Below are 20,835 nucleotides of genomic sequence, written 5' to 3' on the forward strand. Positions count from 1 at the left end.
GTAATTTGTGGAGTCTGATGTAGGCAGGTAAAAGTAGACAGAGAAACCGAAAGATAAAACTAGTGGGAGACAAGTAAAAAAAGTCAAGGGGTTGAAGCAAATCTTAATTGACTAAGAAGCATTCAGATAAGAAAAGAAATAGAAAGAGAAGAAGGAAGGAGGTAAGGATAGAGGGAGGGTAAGAGAAGGAGGGAAGAAGGGAGAGAGAGATCAGTGCTTAATTAGAATAAATTTGAAGCCATGTCCAAACCAGAGGGTAAGAAAAGTGGAATGGAGTGAAAAGACTGAAACAAAGCCAGGAAGCCTTAAATCAAAGCAAAATTTTATTTTATAGAGGAAATGTGGAGACTATGAAAAGAGGATCAAAGAACAAAGGTAGAATGGAAAAACAATATTCATTGGAAGATGAAAGAAAATATAAATAAGATATTTCCACTTTTAGTAAGAGGTTGGAGAAATATGGATTAGCTGTGTAGTTCATCAAATTAAGTGGGGACTATAATTTCTGTTAATCACTTTTTGACATTCAGTAAAATCTGAGAAGGCAATGTTAAAAGCAACAGTTGAGAATTAGAACATTGAAAAAATAGAAAGAAAATATATATAACTTCTGGTTAGCTTTTAATACATAGTAACAAGAGCAATAAAATGAAAACAATTCCATCAAATAAGAGAAAGAAAAAAGAATCATGGAAGAACATGAAGCTGATCAAACTTTGAAACTCAAGACTAAGACTAGAAATAAATGTTTGGAAAACTTTTATTTTCAGGAAGTACTTTGCTCAGAAATATCTGTTATGAGATTTTTAATAAATAGCACCACAGAGAGGCAAGACAAAAACAATAATACCTGGAGAATATTAGACTTAGTATTCTAAAGAGAAGAATAAAGGACTAAACAAACAGCTGAAAGAATTAGATAAAAAAGAATGTAACAGGACACAAGCGCAGTGTGTACTGTTTGTGCAGCCCAAAGACTCAGTATCTATAAGGCATATATTATTTGTTAACAGCTGATTTACATTGTTCCATCTCAATAACTCCATGAGTGGCAGCAATCTGAAAATACCATTCCTTTGGGATATTTTAATAAGGCACAGGAGTGTAAAAACACTGGGGTTTGCAATTATATCTGATTTGTCCCAGACACTTAGACTTGAGCTTAGGGTGGATGGCACAGCAAACATAACGGAAAGAAAACAAGAGGATGTGGCAAAGAAAATCATAATTAGGCACATATAGGCTTAGCAAACAGGAAAGAAGATAATCGGCAATTTTGTATCCTAGCCACTAAGTAATGGCTAAAATCTTCCATTGAAATTCTGCCCTCACCACTTTCTTTATTGCAAGCAAAACCATTCATCAGTTCTTTCATGCTGGTTCAATTAAATCCTATAGAGCTCCAAGGCAATGTAGCATCAGCTCCGGTGAAGAATTTCAATTCTGTAAACAGGCCTGTAAATATGCTAGTGCGGATAAATTGGCCATCCGGGTGACAGAGAGCAGCAAACAAAAATGTCTGATTACAGCTAGTTTAGTGTACTAGAAAGCTGCTGAGCCGTTACTGTGAGCAAGAACAATGTTTTGTTCTCCTCTGCTTGTTTAGCAGTTTCTTTCTTTCCATATTAGCTATCTCCAGGCAAATATTCTGTCTGATTAATATTTCTCTCTTGGTTACTTTCACAATAACCTTGACCTACATTTTTTTAGAACTAAAATTTAACTTACCCCTCAAACCCATTTTTCACTATATACCATTTTCATCATACTTCATCCTTCTAGGCCTTCCAGTTTTCAGGGTTGAAGGAATATAAACAAGAAACAAATCTATTTGTTCTTTGTTTGTTTGTTTAAAAATGTATTTATTGTTAACAGTATTACAGATGTCCCCTATAGCCCCTCCTTTGCCCCTTCCACCCAGCCCCACCCCACCCCAGGCCTTCCCCACAGTATGGTCTGTACCCCTGGTCCATGCCTATATGCATATGCATTCTTTGGTTAATCTCTTCCTGTGCTCTCCACCCTCCTCCCCTCTGAGATCTGTTAACCTTCAGATTAACTACAAAAGAAGGGCTCTTACCTATCTTCATTTTACTTTTTCTACTTATTCCCTTGTCAGATATAATAAAAGCCTAGGATGCAAATTGTCCCTTCAACCTGGAGTTTGACTGGGAGTTCTACCGGGGCCGGGGCCGGCCGGCCAACCACCTGTGGCCCCTCTCCATGGCTGGCCCCGCCCCAGTGGGTGGTAGTGGCAGGCAGTCGGGGGAATGGAGGCCCCGGCCAGCAGCCAGCAGTCGTTAGGGACCCTACCCATGCACGAATTTCATGCACCGGGCCTCTAGTTTTTATATAATACTTGAGCAACCAAACTTACACTATAAAGGGAAAAGCATTATTTAAAGTTTTTAGCTAAAATATATTACGATGGAAGTCACACTGATCTTCTGAGCAAACGTCTTCTTAAAAATAGTAATAATATTTAGAGAAAAAAGTTGTATTCTATTCTATCAAAAGCTCTCTCCTCTACTATGCTAGTGATTTCAAAAAGATATAGCCCTGGCTCAGTTGGTTAGTGAAGGCCTGGGGCAGTGCAGGAGCTGGGTGAAAGGGAGCAATGGGGAAAAACAGGGGGGCATCTGTAATACTCTCAATAATAAAGATTTTAAAAATAATAATAATAAAAATTAATTAAAAATTGATCTTATTAAATTTTTATCAGAATCTTCTGTGAGCACTCCAAAATGTATATATTTTATATATAAACACTAGTAAACACTCAGATAATTCTTAGAACTAGCTGACCAAGTTACCTTATAATATTGTCACACACTATAGTGTGATGGTGAAGTGATTGGGCTTAGATCTGGCAGATTAGAAGTAAAATCACAGCTCTGCCATTATTAGCTATAAAGATGGTAACTTAATAATTGATAAAAGGTTGTTTAACAAGAAACAGTGATCTTTCTAAACTTTGGTTATTTACTAATCCCTTGACACTCAGATACTTCATTTGTAAAATTAGGGGTAATAGTAATAAGTAACTCACTGGGTTTTGAGAAGCATAAGTAACATAATGTTGCCAGAGAAATCAGTGGGTCCAATTTCTCTGATGTTAGTGGGGGTGGAGTGGCTCTTGCAATATCTTTAGAAAATGAATTTTCTGAGACTTTCATGGGAGAGTGAATGGCTTTTATTGGCATGGAACTATATTCCTCTGGCTGCAAAGTCCCCTGCACCTTAGCCCAGTCCTGAAACAGGTGCAGCTGGGGTCCAGTAGAGTCAAAAGCAGGGCCAGTGTCCAAAGTGTCTGTTCCATGATGGGGCTGGGTCTGATGGAACATCAAGCCAGATTTAGTCCTTCAGTCCATTGTGTAAGTCAACATGGCCATGAGCCATGTGGGCGATGCAGGGGAGTGTGTCCCCTGGAACAGGAGTCAGGCATAAGCAGCAAGGGGGGGGGGCCTCCTTTGTTCAGGAGCTTAAATATCAAATCTTCCCCTGCTTGCAGTGGCCGCACCTATCCTGACCATTGACTTGTTCCCAGGTGTGACTGGCAGATAAGCATCTTCCTAAGTCACCCATACCTTAAGGGACATGTGTCCATTATCTAGTCACCTTCCATCAGCCATCTGCAGGGAACAGTCTAGGAGAATGTTAACTGCAACTTTCTGGAAAAGCTGTATAAATGGCATGCCTATATTGTCTAATCTCCCCTTTATTCCTTTCCTGTTAAATAATAACCAGATTATTATAACTATCAATAGTACATGAAAAAAATCTTACTACAGTAATTGTGTTAAAAAACCACTACTGGTACTACTAACAATAATAATAAATCACATCTATACTTCCTTGTTTTACCTTGCAATGTCTTTCATAGTGAATGATTTTTTTCTCATTTTGTGATATTAGTGCCATCTCTTAAAACAATATACATGTTTTAAGAAAATGAAAAACTCCAAATAAATGATCTGATAGTCAACATCAGAGGTTCAGAAACTATAGATCATAGGCAAACCTGGTTTGCAGCCTGATTTTTTAAATCAAGTTTTATTCTGGCACAGCTATGCCCATTGGTTTTCCCACTACCTATGGCGGCTCTCCCAATGCAGAGATAGTGCTGAGTAGTTGCAGCACAAACCATTGGACCCACAAAACTTAAAATGTTTACAATCTGGTCCTTTACAGAAAAGTTTGCAGGTGCCTGGTCTATATAATGCTAAACATTCAGATTTTTTTAAGTCCACTATTTTTATGATAATTTTAGAGTTTTTTGAAAGGTTTATTATTGAAAAATTCTTCATGTCTCTAAGGATGTCGATGAGCCCAAACATAGTATGCCCCAAACAGAAATCTTGATAGTTCCCCTGATCCAGTTTTTCCATCTCAGCCTATAGCACTACGTTTCTTTTTTTTTTCTTTTTAATATATTTTACTGATTTTTTTTTACAGAGAGGAAGGGAGAGGGATAGAGAGTTAGAAACATCGATGAGAGAGAAACATTGGTCAGCTGCCTCCTGCACACCCCCTACTGGGGATGTGTCTGCAACCAAGGTACATGCCCTTGACAGGAATCAAACCTGGGATCCTTCAGTTCACAGGCCGACGCTCTATCCACTGAGCCAAACTGGTTAGGGCAGGACTATGTTACTTAAATTAAATTTGATTTGTATGTATTTCTCCCATCTCCACCCTATCTAACCCACCATCATATTTTGTAGTACCTAGCTCCAAAATATCTCCTTGTTCTGTTCCAATGTTACTATAATAGGCTAGTACACATTTAATGACTAAAACTTATCTATATTATAAAAGGCCTGTGGCCCTAACGCTGTAAAGACCAAAGACTGGGGTGGGTGGGGCTGTGAGCGCTGAGGTGCACCCCGGGTGGGCGGGGCTGCGAGCTTGGTGAGGCTGTTGGAGTGGGCAGGGCCCCGCGATTTCCACTCTGGGCTTCTAGTTATCTTGTAATTTTTTTTCAGGCTTAATTCACTTAATTTTTCTTGTATAAAATTATGTGGTGGCCACAGCTGGAGCCTGGGTCGTCTGCACAGAAACTCTGGTGTGAGTCTTTATAAGAGGGTCAGTGAATCCTGATAGGGAGACTTGGTGAGCAAGGTCTCATTCCAGAGACCTGGGGTGAGACAGCTGTAGGTCTTAGAGATGGCATCGAAGGTGGCCTTGGCGAAATTGCCCAGGGTGGCAGTGCAGCCCCTGGCTGTGGCACGCCATCATCAGCCACTTCTTTGACACAGGGGCTGAGTATTTCAGGGGTGAGGGGCACCAGTACAGAGCCACAGTGGCAGTCACCTTGCAAGGAACAGTGTGGGGCTTGCCGAGCTTGTCCCCCCAGTAGCCTCGCTGCACAGGGACAATAGAGAGCTTGGCCAGGGTAATGGCTCCAAGGATGGCAGTGGCTACTTCCTTTGAGCACTTAACACCCAGACCAACTACATGTCCATTGTAGTTCCCAATGGCAACAAATGCCTTGAACCGGGTCCTCTGGCCAGCACTGTCTGCTTTTGCACCGGCACAATCTTCAAGACCTCATCCTTGAGGGATGCCCCCAAGAAGAAGTCAATGATCTCAGATTCCTTGATAGGCAAGGATAATAGAGAGATCTCCTCTAGAGACTTGATCTTCATGTCCTTGACCAGGCAGCCCAGCTTGGTGACGGTGATCCACTCCTTGTCCTCAGCCCCTGCCACCACCCCGGCCACCACCTTGGCCCCGGATCCTGCTGCCAAATCCTCCATTGGAGCCACAGTGGCCTCCAATTCCAGGGCCTTCCCATAGCAGCACCTTCATCAGCGCCATTCGGTGTTTGCTCGGAGAAGAAGCTGCCTTATAATTGTTGAGGGCAACAATCCAAACTGGCTTTCACAGGCTAACATCAAGCTTTTGGCAGCTGGGATCCCTTCTGGAAGCTCTAGGAGATAATGCATTTTCTTGACCTTTCCAGATTCTATAGGCCCCCATATTTCTTCAAAGCCAGCAACAGCCAGTGGAATCTTTCTCATGGAAGACTCATCTCTCTGGTCCTGCCTCCCTCTTCCTCATTTATGGACAATGTAAGGATCCTGGATAATCCAGGACAAACTCCTAGTCTTAAATTCAAATATTAGCAATCTTATTCTATCTGCAACCTTATTCTATCATCCTTTTCCATTTAACAAAAAACATGTGTTATATTCTTAAAAACTTGCCAAGAGTTTAGATCTTATGTTAATTGTTCTTATCTTAAAAATAATAATAAATAAAAGAGTGGAGGAAAATTTTTGGAAGTGATGGATATTTTATGGCATAGATTGTAATGATAGTTTCATGGGTGTATACTTATCTCTGAATCCATCAAGTCAAATACATTGGTTATGTATGTCAAAAGAGTTTAATAAAATAAAAAAGAGTTAAGATATGATCCATCTATTTTACTCAGGTATATACCCAAGAGAAATAAAAATGTGTGTCCACTCAATCACTTGTACACAACAATTAATTGCAGCATTATTCATAACAGCCATAAATCAAAAGGACTCAAATGTTCAACTAATAAATGATTAAACAAAATGTGGTATATCCTTACATAGAATAATATTAGTAATAAAAAATAAATGATGTCCTGATATATACTACAGTATCCATGAACCTAGAGAACATTATACTAAGTAAAAGAAACCAGACACAAAAGGCCACATATTGTATGATTTCTTTTATATGAAACATCCAAAATAGACACATCTCTGTATGAAGAGAGAAAGTAGATTAGTGGCTGTGCAGGGCTTGGGGATGGGAGTGGTTATTGATGCATATGAACTTTCATTTTGGAGTGAGAGATGAAATGTAGACTTGATTGTGATAATGGTGGAACAACACTGAGTATATTAAAACCACTTAATTGTACTTTGAATTGTAGGGTATGTGAATTATATCTCAAGTTGCTCTTTAAAAATGCAAAATTACAAATAAAATGTTTTTCTTATGAGAGGAAAATTTAGAGGCATAAAAATGATTATTAATATGTTGAGTTGTATATAGTGAATTATCACTAAATATCACCTATTCTTATATTATTATTCTTTTTTCCCAGTAATATGAGTTCTTTAATTTTGTATTCAAATATATAGAATGGTCCAAGAGCAAGGTAAGGAGAAAACAGTGAATTATGATATAATAATAGCCAAAATTATTTAGTATTGATGACTGTATGACCACCGTATGAAGCACTTTGCAGAGATTATCCCATTTTAGCTCTGTCACCAATTCTACATAAAAAGAAACTAACACTTCAGGATCCGATGCTGCTATGAAGTAGCAGGGATGGGAAACAAAGCTATGCTCTTGATCCCAGCATTATTCCCCTGCCCATGAAAACTCATCAGCTCTGTACATATGAATTCAATTGCCATGTAGGAAAAAATGAGTTTTGAATTATCAAACATAAGCGAAAGCAGTTAAATTATGAGGAAATGAATTCAGGTAGAGGCAAACACTACTCAACCCTTTTCTGGACCCAGCCATAAATTTGAAGAAGTGGCCTATATTTGATTAGCCAAAAGTCTACCCCTGGAATTAAATTAAAATGCCTTCCTATAAAAAAAGGAGGGCTTTCGAATAATGATAAACAAAAGCAGTCTTGAAACAGAAGGCCTGCGATGCAGCAGGGGGCTATGCTACCATTTAAAACACAATACCACCTCAAAATGCCTGGGCGTACAAATACACATAGCAATCAGGCAATAATTGATCTCATGTCTGTTCTTGAAGCACACCATCTGTCAAGCCAAGAGGGGCTCTGGAAGCTTCCTTGGCTCTGAGTTACTGAAGCACTACAAAGTCTTCACTTGTGTGAAGAAACTTCAGGTCTGAATAGATCTGTGAGAAAGGAAAATACAATGAGGTTGGACATGCTGCACAGTGAACGGAACATTAACCGTAATAGAAAAAGACTAATACGAGTGTTCCAATGATTTGAAAGGAGACATAATAACAAAAAGGAAAAATTAACATTGCAATGTTTATCACGCATAGTCATCTATTGTGCTAAATGTGACAATATTGATCATCCAAGTGAATGTGACTGGAAGACTGATGTCACTATAAGGAGAAAGTTACTGTTTCAATGAAACCTGTGCATTGTCTACAACACAACATTCAGCTTTATGAGATTTGCTTTTATAGTGGAAGGGCTAGCTAGCTAGCTTAATTAGGAAGGTTTAGGGAATAAAGAGGATCCATGGGAGAGGAATGCATAGATAGGGACTTGAAGATGCCAGAGTGCTTATCTTACTTGGACAGAGGATAGAGAAATGCCTTAGGAGGGAGGGGTTCAGGCAGATGGAAACATTCAGGCCTGAGCAATTAAAACAGCCATAAACCAAGGACAAGGGTATCTCTGGCCTGAGCAATTAAAATGACCATAAGTTAGATCGAAAGTAGCCCTGACCTGAGCAGCTGGAAGAGCTATAAGATAAGGCATCCCCGGGCCAGCACAACTGGGAGAAAGCCATAAGATAAATCAAAAGTGGCTCCAATCTAAACAGATAAGGTGACCAAATGAGGAAAAGTGGGAATGTGGGGGTCCTGGGAGCTGATTACAGGGCTAAGGTCCCACAGTAGAGAAGGAGGGTCTCCAGCCTATTTAATGCCTCAAGACAAAGAAAGCAGCGATCACCCTTCCTAGAGGCCCCTCTGTCCAATCCAGGAGGGACAGAGTCTTAGGATTAGGAACTTAGAGGACACCTTTCTTAGGTGACCCTTCCGCCCCCTATGTGCCAAGGGGAGAAGAGTCTTAGGCTTAGAATTTAGAATTAAGGTTTTAGAGGTAGTATTTGCTTGCAATAAAGTTTTTATATTTTTCACCTACCACCTTTGTCCTTGGCTTCATTCTTCAAATCCATCTGAACAAGGACCTGGGAAAGAAATCACCCTGTTCAATAAAATAAGAGGAGCTATTTTACAAATCTATAATTTGTAGAAAAAGGCAGAAAATATTTTCCTCAGACATACAACTCTGGCCTTGTCAGGCACTGGTTCATTTTCTTCCCCCTCCTATTGTGGAAGAAGTTAGTTTTGCCTCCATTTATACCAGCGGTTCTCAACCTGTGGGTCGTGACCCCTTTGGGGGTCGAACTACCCTTTCACAGGGGTCGCCTAAGACCATCGGAAAACACATATATAATTACATATTGTTTACAGTAGCAAAATTACAGTTATGAAGTAGCAACGAAAATAATTTTATGGTTGGGTGTCACCACAACATGAGGAACTGTATTAAAGGGTCGTGGTATTAGGAAGGTTGAGAATCACTGATTTATACATTCATTTTAGTATTCCTAATTGATAAAGATGTCTGTTCTTTAGATTCTATTTATAATATTTTCCTCATTATGAATTAAATAATATAGCTAACATGCTTTCATATGTTTATCTGTACGGGAATCATAATTTAACTTTTTTGAAAATCTCTTAACATTGATATCACAATTAAACATACAAAGCGATCTCTGGTATATCTAAGTCTACTGTATTTCTTCCTGAAAAAAGTTCCTCTACCTTCTCATTCTTTAAGCTGTGTGTGTGTGTGTGTTGTGGAAGGTAACATGCATTAAGGAGATGATTTGATTCAGGCTTGTGCAATAGGGAGAGCATTCTTTTTTATTGATTTCAGAGAGGGAAAGAGAGATAGAAACATCATTGATGTTTGATCGGCTGCCTCTGGCATGCCCCACACTGGGGATTGAGCCAGCAACCCAGGCACATGCCCCGACGAGGAACTGAACTATGACCTCCTGGTTCATAGGTTGATGCCCATCCAATGAGCCATGCAGGCCAAACAGGGAGAGCATTCTTTAATGAGAAACTGGGGAATAAGGAAAGGAACCTGGGGTTTTATAGAGGTCAGTAAACAATGGAATAATTGAGATTTTGTTTATGTAAAGTAAGAGTAGGCAAGACTATATAGCAGTGATGGCGAACCTTTTGAGCTCGGCGTGTCAGCATTTTGAAAAACCCTAACTTAACTCTGGTGCCGTGTCACATATAGAAATTTTTTGATATTTGCAACCATAGTAAAACAAAGACTTATATTTTTGATATTTATTTTATATATTTAAATGCCATTTAACAAAGAAAAATCAACCAAAAAAATGAGTTCGTGTGTCATCTCTGACACGCATGTCATAGGTTCGCCATCACTGTTATATAGGATAATGATTACATAAACAAACATTGATAAAATTTTTTGCAAAAAACAATGTTATCTTATATAGTAAAGAGGTAATATGCAAATTGACCATCACGCCCTCACACAAGATGGCCACCCCCATGTGGTCACAAGATGGCCACCACAAGATGGCTGGCAGGGGAGGGCAGTTGTGGGCAACCAGGCCTGCAGGGGAGGACAGTTAGGAGTTACCTGGCTGGCAGAGGAGGGCAATTGTGGCGACCGGGCCGGCAAGCAAAAGTGGTTGGGGCAATCAGGCAGGCAGGCGAGCGGTTGGGAGCCAGCAATCCCGGATTGTGATAGGAATATCTGACTCCCAGTTTAAGGGATCGGGCCTAAACCGACAGTTGGACATCCCCCGAGGGGTCCAAGATTGGAGAGGATGCAGGCTGGGCTGAGGGACACCCTCCACCCCCCAGGGTACGAATTTCGTGCACCGGGCCTCTAGTCATTCTTATAAAAATTAGGTCCCTTTATAGAGCAGGGAGGACATGTGGTTTGTAAATGATAAACAGGCTGTTTCTAACATTGGCAGTGTTTATTTCTTAATCTGGATGATGTTTTCAGTTTGTCATTAGTCTTTAATTGTATATAAGTTTTTATAACCCTCTATGAATAAGTCACAATTCACAAAAGTTAACTTCATTTTTAAACTATTGTTATCACAATTTGTTCTAGCACCATGTTTGGAATCATTAACTCACTGAACTGTAATGCCATTTTGTAATATATCAAGTATTAATATAAGTGAAAGTAGATGTGAAATTAAACTTGTGAACTTGATAGTAGATTACTATCTGGTATACATGAAGAACTACCCTACATCAGTAGACATATGACAATTCTATAGAAAAATGATAAAAGACAGAAAGTCATTTCACAGAAGAAGAAAAATAAATGCCCTACATAATTAAGGTAATTGAAGTCTGGTAAAATCCAACATAGAGTCTTTAAAAAAAAAAAGACTATTTTTTTAAAAGCGGTTTTAAGCTCACATAAATATTGAACAAAAAGTACAGAGATTTTCCATATACCTCCTGCCTCCACCATTATCAATATCTCCCACCAGAGTAGTATATTTGCTACAGTTGATGAACCCACACTGACACACCACAATAATCCAAAGTCCATAGTTTGCACTATGGTTCACTATTGGTATTGTACATTCTGTGGATTTGGACAAATGTATAATAGCATATTAATTTTAATACTCCCATTAAGAGTATTTTTACTGCCCTAAAAGTCCTGTGCTTCATCTATTCTTCCTTCCCACATCCTCCACCCCAATGCCAGGCAAATAATAATATTTTTACTGTCTCCATAGTTTTGCCTTTTCCATAATGTCATATATCATGCAATATGTAGAATTTTAATTTTGGCTTCTTTTACTTAATAATATGCATTAAAGTTTCCTCCATATGTTTTCATGGCTTTATAGCCAATTTCCTTTCAGCACTGAATAAAATTGCAGTTTATTCATCTATTCACCTACTTAAGAATATCTTGGTTGCTTCCAAGTTTTGGCAATTATGAATAAAGCTGCTGTATCTACATGCGGATTTTTGTGTAGACATAAGTTTTTAATTCCTTTGAGTAAATACCAAGGAGCATGACTGCTGGATCTTACGATAAGAGTATGTTTAGTTTTGTAAAACACCACTAACTCTCTTCTAAAGTAGCTGTACCATTTTGCGTTCCCACCAGCAATAAATGAGAATTCCTGTTTCTCTACATTCTTTCCAGCATTCAATGCCAATGTTCTGGATTTTGTCCATTCTAAAGAGATGTGCAGTGGTTTCTTGTTTGAATTTGCACATCCCCTAATGACATATAATATGGACTATCTTTTTGTATGCTTATTTGATATCTTCTGTAACATTCATTTTTGAGTTAAAAAGAAAATAAAACTCTACCTTGGAATAGAAAGGAACTTTCTGAATTCAAGATAATATATCTATTGAATCATATAGCAAATACAGAGCTCAAGGTAAATATTAAAATCAGCCCATAAAATCAAGAATAAGATGCTTGCTCTATTGGGTTATAAGCCTTGTGGGGCTTGACTCTCTTCTTCCCTCTTGGTTATAGCACCTCGCCATTTTCCGACATAGACAAAATACCACACAGCATTGGACATGGGGTCCGGCTTCCAGAGTAACCACCAGATAACATCAATCAGAAGTTCAGTCATTAAAGGACCTTGGCCAATGAAAAATGAGGGACAGAAGAGGCTAGATAAATTCTCTCTCTTCTGGTAAAGGTTCTGATGTGCTGTTTCTTCTTCTCTGGAACAGCCCACATGTCAAGCTAACACACCTAATGAGCAAGCATCTCTTTGTGACTCATTATCACATATTATATGCTGTATGCTTCTGCTTTGCATCTTGCCTTGCTTCATTTCCTTTTATTTGCCACTTTTAATATTGTAGACTTTCACCTCACAAAAGGAGCACCATGTCAAGTTCTACTTTCTGAAGCACCTGAGCTAAAGTATCTCTTCTCCAACTTCTATTTAACATCACATTGCAGGCCCTAGTGCACACAGATGAAATAGAAAATATATAAAAATTGGATTGTTTAAAAAGCTCTCATAATTTGCAGTTGATATGACTGCCTATGTGCAAAATAAGAAATACAAAAGAACCAAAAGATAAATCATTAGAGTAAACAAAAGAGTTTAATAATATTACCTGTTACAACATAAATATATAAAACTAGGTTATATTTCTCCATTCCAGTAATAAAAGATTAAAAAGTGTGAATTAAAATATACAGTTTAGAATACCAATAAAATTGTTTTCTTAGAATAAATCTGATAAATTTTATTAATATAAAATTATAAAATTGCATGAGAGATTAATCATATTACCAATGTCACCCCAATAAGTTTAATAAAATTGTGTGAATGACTTTAATAAAATCTAAAGAAATGAAGAGATATAGCATGTTATGAAAAAAGATATTTGTCCATCTTGGTCTATAGATTCAACACAATTCCAATCAAAATGCCATTCCTGTTTTCTTCAAAATTGACTAGCTGATTCTCAATTTAATATGGAAATGGAAGGGTGTTGAAGAAATATAAGAATGTGAAGGGAAACTCTTATAATACCAATATTTATTATAAAGTCATAATAAGAAAGTTAGTCTGATGGGCCAGAAGAAAGAACCCAGCATTAGGTCCATACATTTATGGAAAATGATGGACTATCCAGTAAACCATAAGGACAATTGGTGATTTGTAATTTAAAAAATGAAAATTAGATTCTTCTCATATCACACACAGAAGTTAATTCCAAATTGAATACTTTAAAAGTAAAGGCAAACTTTCAAAAACATTAAAAGAAAAGTAGTGAATATGTTTATAACCAAGGAACAGAAAAATAATTCTTAAAGAAAACATAAGAACTAAAAATAATAGAAAAAATACTAGTAAATTCGAACCCACTAAACTTTATTTTAGTTCATCTAAAATACCATTAAGAGATTGAAAAGATAAACCACAGATAAATAGGAGATAAAGGAAGCACATAACATAGATAAAGGCCTTGTATTCAGAAAAAGTCTAAATCTGAAGGCAAATTACAAATAGCCTTGTAGAACACTGGCAAAAGAAAGAATATGTCATTTCACAGAAGAAGAATGAATGACCAATAAGCATTTGAAGAGATATAAAAGCTCCTCAGAAAAATGCCACTTGAATCACAATTAGATATCATTTCAAAATTATAAAATTGTTTTGTCTGAAAGTTTAAAAAGTCAAGAAGTGATGGTGAATATTTGGAAATGGGAACTCTCAGACATTGCTAGTAGAAGTATACAATGAGGTATTTTTGCAGAAGGATTTAGCATTATTTGGTAAAGTTGAACCAATCTATTCCCTACAATCTTATTCTTAGATATTTTCCTTAGAGAGATTCTCACATTGTGTACCAGAAAATCTGTGCAATGTGTGATATCCTCTAAAGCACATGGACTAGGGCAAGGACATTTTTTTACCCAAATTTAAAAACAGGAATACATCCCATGATAATGAACCTCATTTTGATCATTTATACCAATTCTAATTAGTTCATTAATCTCTATACTGATAAAAATCTATACTTTTTTCCAGACTAGTGGGTCTTTTCTGAAGTATTTCTTGATAATACTGCTATCAGGAGCTGAAATCCTGTGGCTAAATCCAATTCTCAGGACTTGTGTCCTAATATCTGTTGACATCTTTCTTATACTGAGAATACTAAAAATCATTAGTCTTGGAATTTCCATAGCTTTTGTCCATCAGACTATAAATATACCTAAAGCTTTCTTGAAATGTTATTAGTTATAATCACTGCTTCCCAAGTGTTACTTGTCTCCATATTTTATGGTGTTTATGGTGTTTACTTTTCAGACGGAATTGGGACCCCATTCCAGTGATTACATTTACAGATTTCATTCTGTCTCAGTCTGCTGCATCCCACTATGGGCATTCGAAATGTGCAGGTTTACCTAATAAATGGAGCATATTTGATCTACTAACACGTTGTCTTTAAGACGAAATACTATTTACCTTCCAGAAAGCTGCTTCATATTTGCATGAACAATGCATTCAATTTTGGTTAGTAATAATGAGTCTAATTACATTATTCAAACTACATTTTGCTATAACACTCTTCAGAGGCATAATTGTAATCAGTTAGGAGTAAGCTTAACCAGGTCTTCTATAAAATAATTCTAATTCCTTCTTATTAGTATAGTAATTCTTGTTCTCTTTGCAAAGTTCAAAACATAATGTTTGAGTTGTTAAATATTACACATTTTAAGACAATGGTTCATATGCAAAAGAGTTTATTTCAGAAGTCATTCTTTATTTCTTTTAGTTGATTGGCATGTGATTAGGTTGGATGTAATATGAAACTATTGATTTACTAGACTACTGAATGACTGACAATCTCAAATATGTGTGTGTGTGTGTGTGTGTGTGTGTGTGTGTGTGTGTGTACTTGAGATTGTCAGTAAGTCGGAGAGAGAGAGGATGTTTACAAATCAGGTTCTAGCATAAAAACTTATTGCAATTATGTGTGAACTGGTTCCTTTGGTGGGATTAAGTCCAGAGTGAAAAGCAATGCTTAGGCTAGTATTCTTTATGATCTTATGATTGGAGTCTATTTTTTTATGGCTTTATACAGTCCTTTCTTATATTTTAACATACCTCTTAAAATGACAATGAATAAAAATGCTTTTTCTAACTTAATCATAACTTTTCATGGTCCATTAATTCTAGAATAATACATACCAATATGCCTCTGTAACTTATAAGTAGGAAATAGTAAATGATTTTGGTATCTTTTATACTGCAAACTTTATTACTTTTTAGTATTTCTTTTCTAATATATACAAATAAGCACATTAATATAATTAAAATTATATTTAATGCTTTAAGTAATATATTAACATGTTGTAAAAAGTTAAAATATAGGCAAATTTCACAAACTTTAGTAGTTACTTCACAGAAATTTTATGTATCTTCAGTAGAAAATTTAGAATTAACCTACCAGGGAATAGTGATTATGATGGCTATAACACATTTTCACATGTGAATGCAAATGTTTCATAACTGTTGGGTTTACAAAGGAAAAATAGGTACAATGTATACTTTAGGCATGAATTTTAAAGATAGCATCAATATTTTGAGATTCTGCAATTAAAAGTGGGTAAGATATAGATTTCACTTTATAGCCAGAGTAATTATATTAATAAGCATAGCTAATACACAGTGAACTCTTTTCAAGTTCTAATCACTTAATAATAAATTATAAAAAGCAGCATTTATTCAGAGTGCATTATGTCACAGAAACTCTGCTAAGTGCATGTTCTCATAATTGTCATAATAATCTTAATTTTACAATTTGAATTGTTTTGAAGTTTAGAAAACTAATCCTCTGAAAGTTTCAATAAATTTTTCAACGTTACAGGGAAAGTAGAAGGCAGAACCAAGATCCAAACAAAAGTCTATATGTTCCAAAGCATTTGCTTTTTCAATAGCTACAACAAACTAAATTTTAACGATCATTCCTATATCAGCTAGAGTTTGTTCAAAGAAGCAGAAATATGAAGAGTAATATGGAATAATAAGTGTATTGCAGGAATTATACTTTGCAGAATAATTGGAATGGCTGGGAAAGTAGTTCTAAAGGGGATAATGGGTGATTAGATAAAAGTTAATAAAGAAACAAACCAGGGACCATGAAGAAGTCTAGTGAATGCTGTTGCCTCTCTCCTTGTGGTGGGTCTGAAGTCATTATGAGTCAGGAAGACAGACAATTGAGAAAAAAATTAAATGCAAAGTGAAGTATGAATAAACTTGATCCCACAAATGGAACCCATGAGGACAAACTAAACCCCATGAGGACAATCTGAAATCCAGGTATGTCAGTGCTTTAAACTCTTCCTGTGAGACCAAACAGAAGCCTGTGCCCATCAGCACAGCTGCAGGTATTGCTGGCCTGGGTCTCAGAGAGAATAAGCAGTGAGATCCAGCATGGGTTGAGGAGCTGATGTTGGGCTGCTGCCATTCTTCAGTGAGGCGTGTCAGCAAATCAATTACAACATTCATGAAATGCAGTGATACCTGTACTCTGCACCAACTTTGTGAGTATAATAGTTGTTCCATTTCTGTCTTCCAAATCTCATGCAAATTTCCTTTGTGATCAAGCAACCTATGAAGGAGAGAATTCTGGGAAACATTTTCAGCTTATGTAAGACTAGAGGCCCCACAAAATTCATGCGTGGGTACGGGCCCTAGGCCTGGCCTGTGATCAGGGCCATCTTCCCCAGCTGCCCACAGCCGGCCCCGCCCCCTTCTGCCACCCACCCCCCACCCTGGTTCCCATTCGCCACTGGGTGATCAGTGCTTGACGGACGGGGGAAGGGACCAAGAGATTGGCTGTTCCCACCTGCTCACCAGCCCCAGCCCTGCAGCAGGTGGCCATCAGGTGATCGGAGCCTGCTGGCCGGGGAAAGGAACCAAGAGGTGGTCAGTGAACCTCATAGTGACTGGTCCAGCGGTTGTTCTGCCGTTAGGGCCAATTTGCATATTACCCTTTTATTATATAGGATAAGTAGGCAATGCAATTAGAAAGACTATAATATTTATGATGTCCATATACATTAATATGATTCTAGGTAAAGTTACCATGTTTTTTCTTTTAATTTATTGTTGACGGTATTACAGATGTCCCCCATTATCCCCTCCTTTGCCCCCCTCCACCCAGCCCCTGCCCCACCTTAGGCCTTCCCCATACTATTGTCTGTGTCCATGGGCTATGCCTATATACATATATGTTCTTTAGTTAATCTCCACCTGTCCCCTCCACCCTCTCCCTTCTAAGATCTGTCATTCTATTCCATGCATCCATGTCTCTGGAACTATTTTGTTCATTAGTTTATTTTGTTCATTAGATTCCACATATAAATGAGATCTTGTGATATTTGTCTTTCTCTAACCAGCTTATTTAGTTTAGCATAATAATCTTCAGGTCCATGCTGTCCCAGTGAGTAAGAGCTCCTTCTTTTAAAGGTGCCTACATCAGATTTAAAAATATCATGACTTCCACTTAGTAAGTAAGAGTATGGAGTTTAAGTGACCCTCCACTAAAATATATCTAGATTCTGTTTATATTTATTGCCTTCAATTACATTTCTAGGTTCACTGGAAAATAATCTCCAAGGATCTAAAAACAGAAGCAAATAACAGCAGGTTGAAATTGAAACGGAGAGTTGTGAACATTTGGCACATGCAAAGCAGGTATATTTCCCGGAGACACACATCAATACATAATCCTTACAGAACTTAACTGTACAGCAAAGTCAGAAAGCCTGACTTGAGAATTGCATATTCTTAGTCCCTCATGACAAGAGAAATTGGCTCCAGGATGGTAACATCCCAGGGAACAGGCCAAATCCACTATAAATCCTGACTGGTGGAAAAAATACCCAACATAGGCATTAGTGTACCAGAGAATAATTTCAGCAAAGTATAATCTAACAGTAAATAGACTTTTGAAAAGAAAAAAAAAAGTAAATAAAAGGAAAGCCACTATGAAATAGGAATAAAAGAAAATATAATAAATAAATAAATTTAGATATAATGTATAAAGAGCATAAAGAAATAATATGGAGTAAATATGGAATAAAGAAAAACAGCAATAATAAGTGTCTATTTTTTAAGAAAAAATAAGTATAGCTTCTGAAAATGAAAAATGCAATTGACAAGTTAAAATCCCCTTGAATGGGCTAAACAAAAGGATAAAGTCAGGTAAAGAAACAATAATACACAGGAAAATACACATGCAGAAATATACAAATGCCCTGCAAGGAGACAGAGATGGAGACATGAAAAAATGTTAAGAGATATGGGGGATACAATGAAATCTAACATATTTAATCTGAGTTACAGAAAAAGAGAACAATGGTATTAGAAGAACATTAATATCTGCAGCAATAATAAATGAGAATTTTCCAGGGCTGATAAAAGAGGGGAGTCTCTAGAATCATAGATATAGAAAGAAGAGGTTACAGCAACAAAGGGAAAGTAAAACAACCAAACAAACAAATGATCAAGAGAGCCCTGGAACTGTGAGAACAGAGCACTAGGGACCAAAGACATCTGAAACTAATGCTATTTAGGCTTGAAAACTCCAAGCGGCTGTGAGCTGGTGGTGGGAGGAGAGCCCCAGAGTTGGGTAGAAGGATGCTGCCTCCTGTTTGATGATTCTTTCATGCACACTGCATTCCATGAAGGTTTAGAAAAGGCATTACACTAACTAGAGTCTTATTTTCCTTTTTCACTCAACATTCTGAGACTTACCTGTTTTGGGCTATGGCTCTAGTTCGTTAATTTTTCACACTTTATAGTGTCTCCCATTATGAATATACTCCAATAGAAACAGTTACCATGGTATTTCCCACTTTATAAAAATTAGTTTTGTTTTTTCTTAATTTCTTGCTATTATAAACAATGGTATGAAGATTCTTGCATATGTCTCATCATTCAGATGATTGGGTGTTTGTAGGGTAGATCTCTAAAAGTGGTACAACTGGGTTAAAGGACAAAGGCCTCTTCAAATTTATTATATAACTAGAGGCCCGTTGCATGATTTGTGCATGGGTGGGGTCCCTCTGCCTGGCCAGTGATCAGGGCCAATCAGGTCCACGGGAGGTTGGCCAGGAGGGAGGGACCATGGGAGGTTGGCCAGCCATGGGAGGTTGGCTGTGGGAGCACACTGACCACCAGGGGGCAGCTCCTGTGTTGAGCTTCTACCCCCTGGTGGTCAGTGCATGTCATAGCGACCAGTTGACTGGTTGTTCAGTCATTCAGTCATTCAGTCGCTTAGGCTTTTATATATATAGATTTTAAACTATTTTCTGAAGTTGGAGGTTTTATAGACCTCAAATTCACTAATTTAGTGACTAAGTACTGGTAATATTTGCCACAAAATGTCCTTAGGTATAGTTAAGAATCAAATTTTTAAAACCTCAACTTTGATTTTAGATAAAGTAGGTTTGAACCTTATAGACTGTCATATTTTTATAACTTTCAATTATTTTATAATATCTTGAAAAATGTGAAAATGGCATTTTTATCAATAATCCAGTGTTGTCTCAAAAAAATGGCTTGCAATTGTAGAGTATAAATTGAAGCAGTCCATTTTGTGTATAAATCAAATCTCTACCAACTAGACAGAAGATAATAATATTGAGACATTTTTATGGGTAATTTGGGATATATATATATATATATATATATATATATATATATGAATATATATAATATTTGAATAGAGCCACATGAGCATGGGTTTCAGTGATGGGAATTTAGAGTATGCTCATATCTAAGGTGTTCATATGAGGTAGAGAAGTAGAGCAACCACAGTTAAATGATAAAGACGTTTTTGGAGGCAGTATAGAGGTTTTTTTATGTTGAAAGAGGTTTTACTTTAGTCTGGTGAAATTTCAATGTCTCAGTAATTCAGGCATTTGCTGGTACCGTTTGTGGAATTTTTCATCAAAATGCTTATGTAACTGGTTTGACAGGAGAAACATTGACGTGAACATAAAATTTTTATTTTCCAGGAAAAGTTACCAGCTGTGCTCCAATGAAGCTCCTGCTTGTTCAGTAGCACCCATAACTTTCAATTATTAAAATTGCCACCGATCCTATTCAAACCTTCTGTCTATTTCATTAGTAGAGCCTAAACTAGTAGTTTCAGCTTCTTAGAGCAGGAAGAGGAAATTGTCTGTTCTTATTTCCCCTTTCCCTCCCTCATCCTTTGGTATATTGACAACAGAATGTCAACATAGAAAATATTCTCGCATTAAATGACTCCTAGTCACAGGAGACAGGTTCCCTTTCAGTTGTTGCTGCTTTATTGTCGTGCTGCCTCCTGGTTCTCCATGTATCTGGTGTCCAAATGCTGACTCTTATGCAATCTTTTTGCCATTTCTTTCGAGGGCACCAGAGTTCCTCTCTTTATTTAATCCCCTTGAGGGAAATCTAAGGCATGGCTCTTTCTTTCCCTGCCTTCACCTACTGCCTTCATCTACTGCCACAGAGAGCCCCCCTTCCG

At 37.3% G+C, this 20,835-nt stretch overlaps 1 pseudogene; it reads right to left on the reverse strand.

Moving 5' to 3' along the window:
- Positions 1 to 4,974: 4,974 nt before the first annotated feature.
- Positions 4,975 to 5,820, reverse strand: LOC102430841 (annotated as a pseudogene).
- Between the last annotated feature and the right edge of the window lie 15,015 nt (positions 5,821 to 20,835).

The sequence above is a fragment of the Myotis lucifugus genome, unplaced genomic scaffold (genome assembly GCF_000147115.1).
Source record: "Myotis lucifugus unplaced genomic scaffold, Myoluc2.0 scaffold_81, whole genome shotgun sequence".
Lineage (NCBI taxonomy): Eukaryota > Metazoa > Chordata > Mammalia > Chiroptera > Vespertilionidae > Myotis > Myotis lucifugus.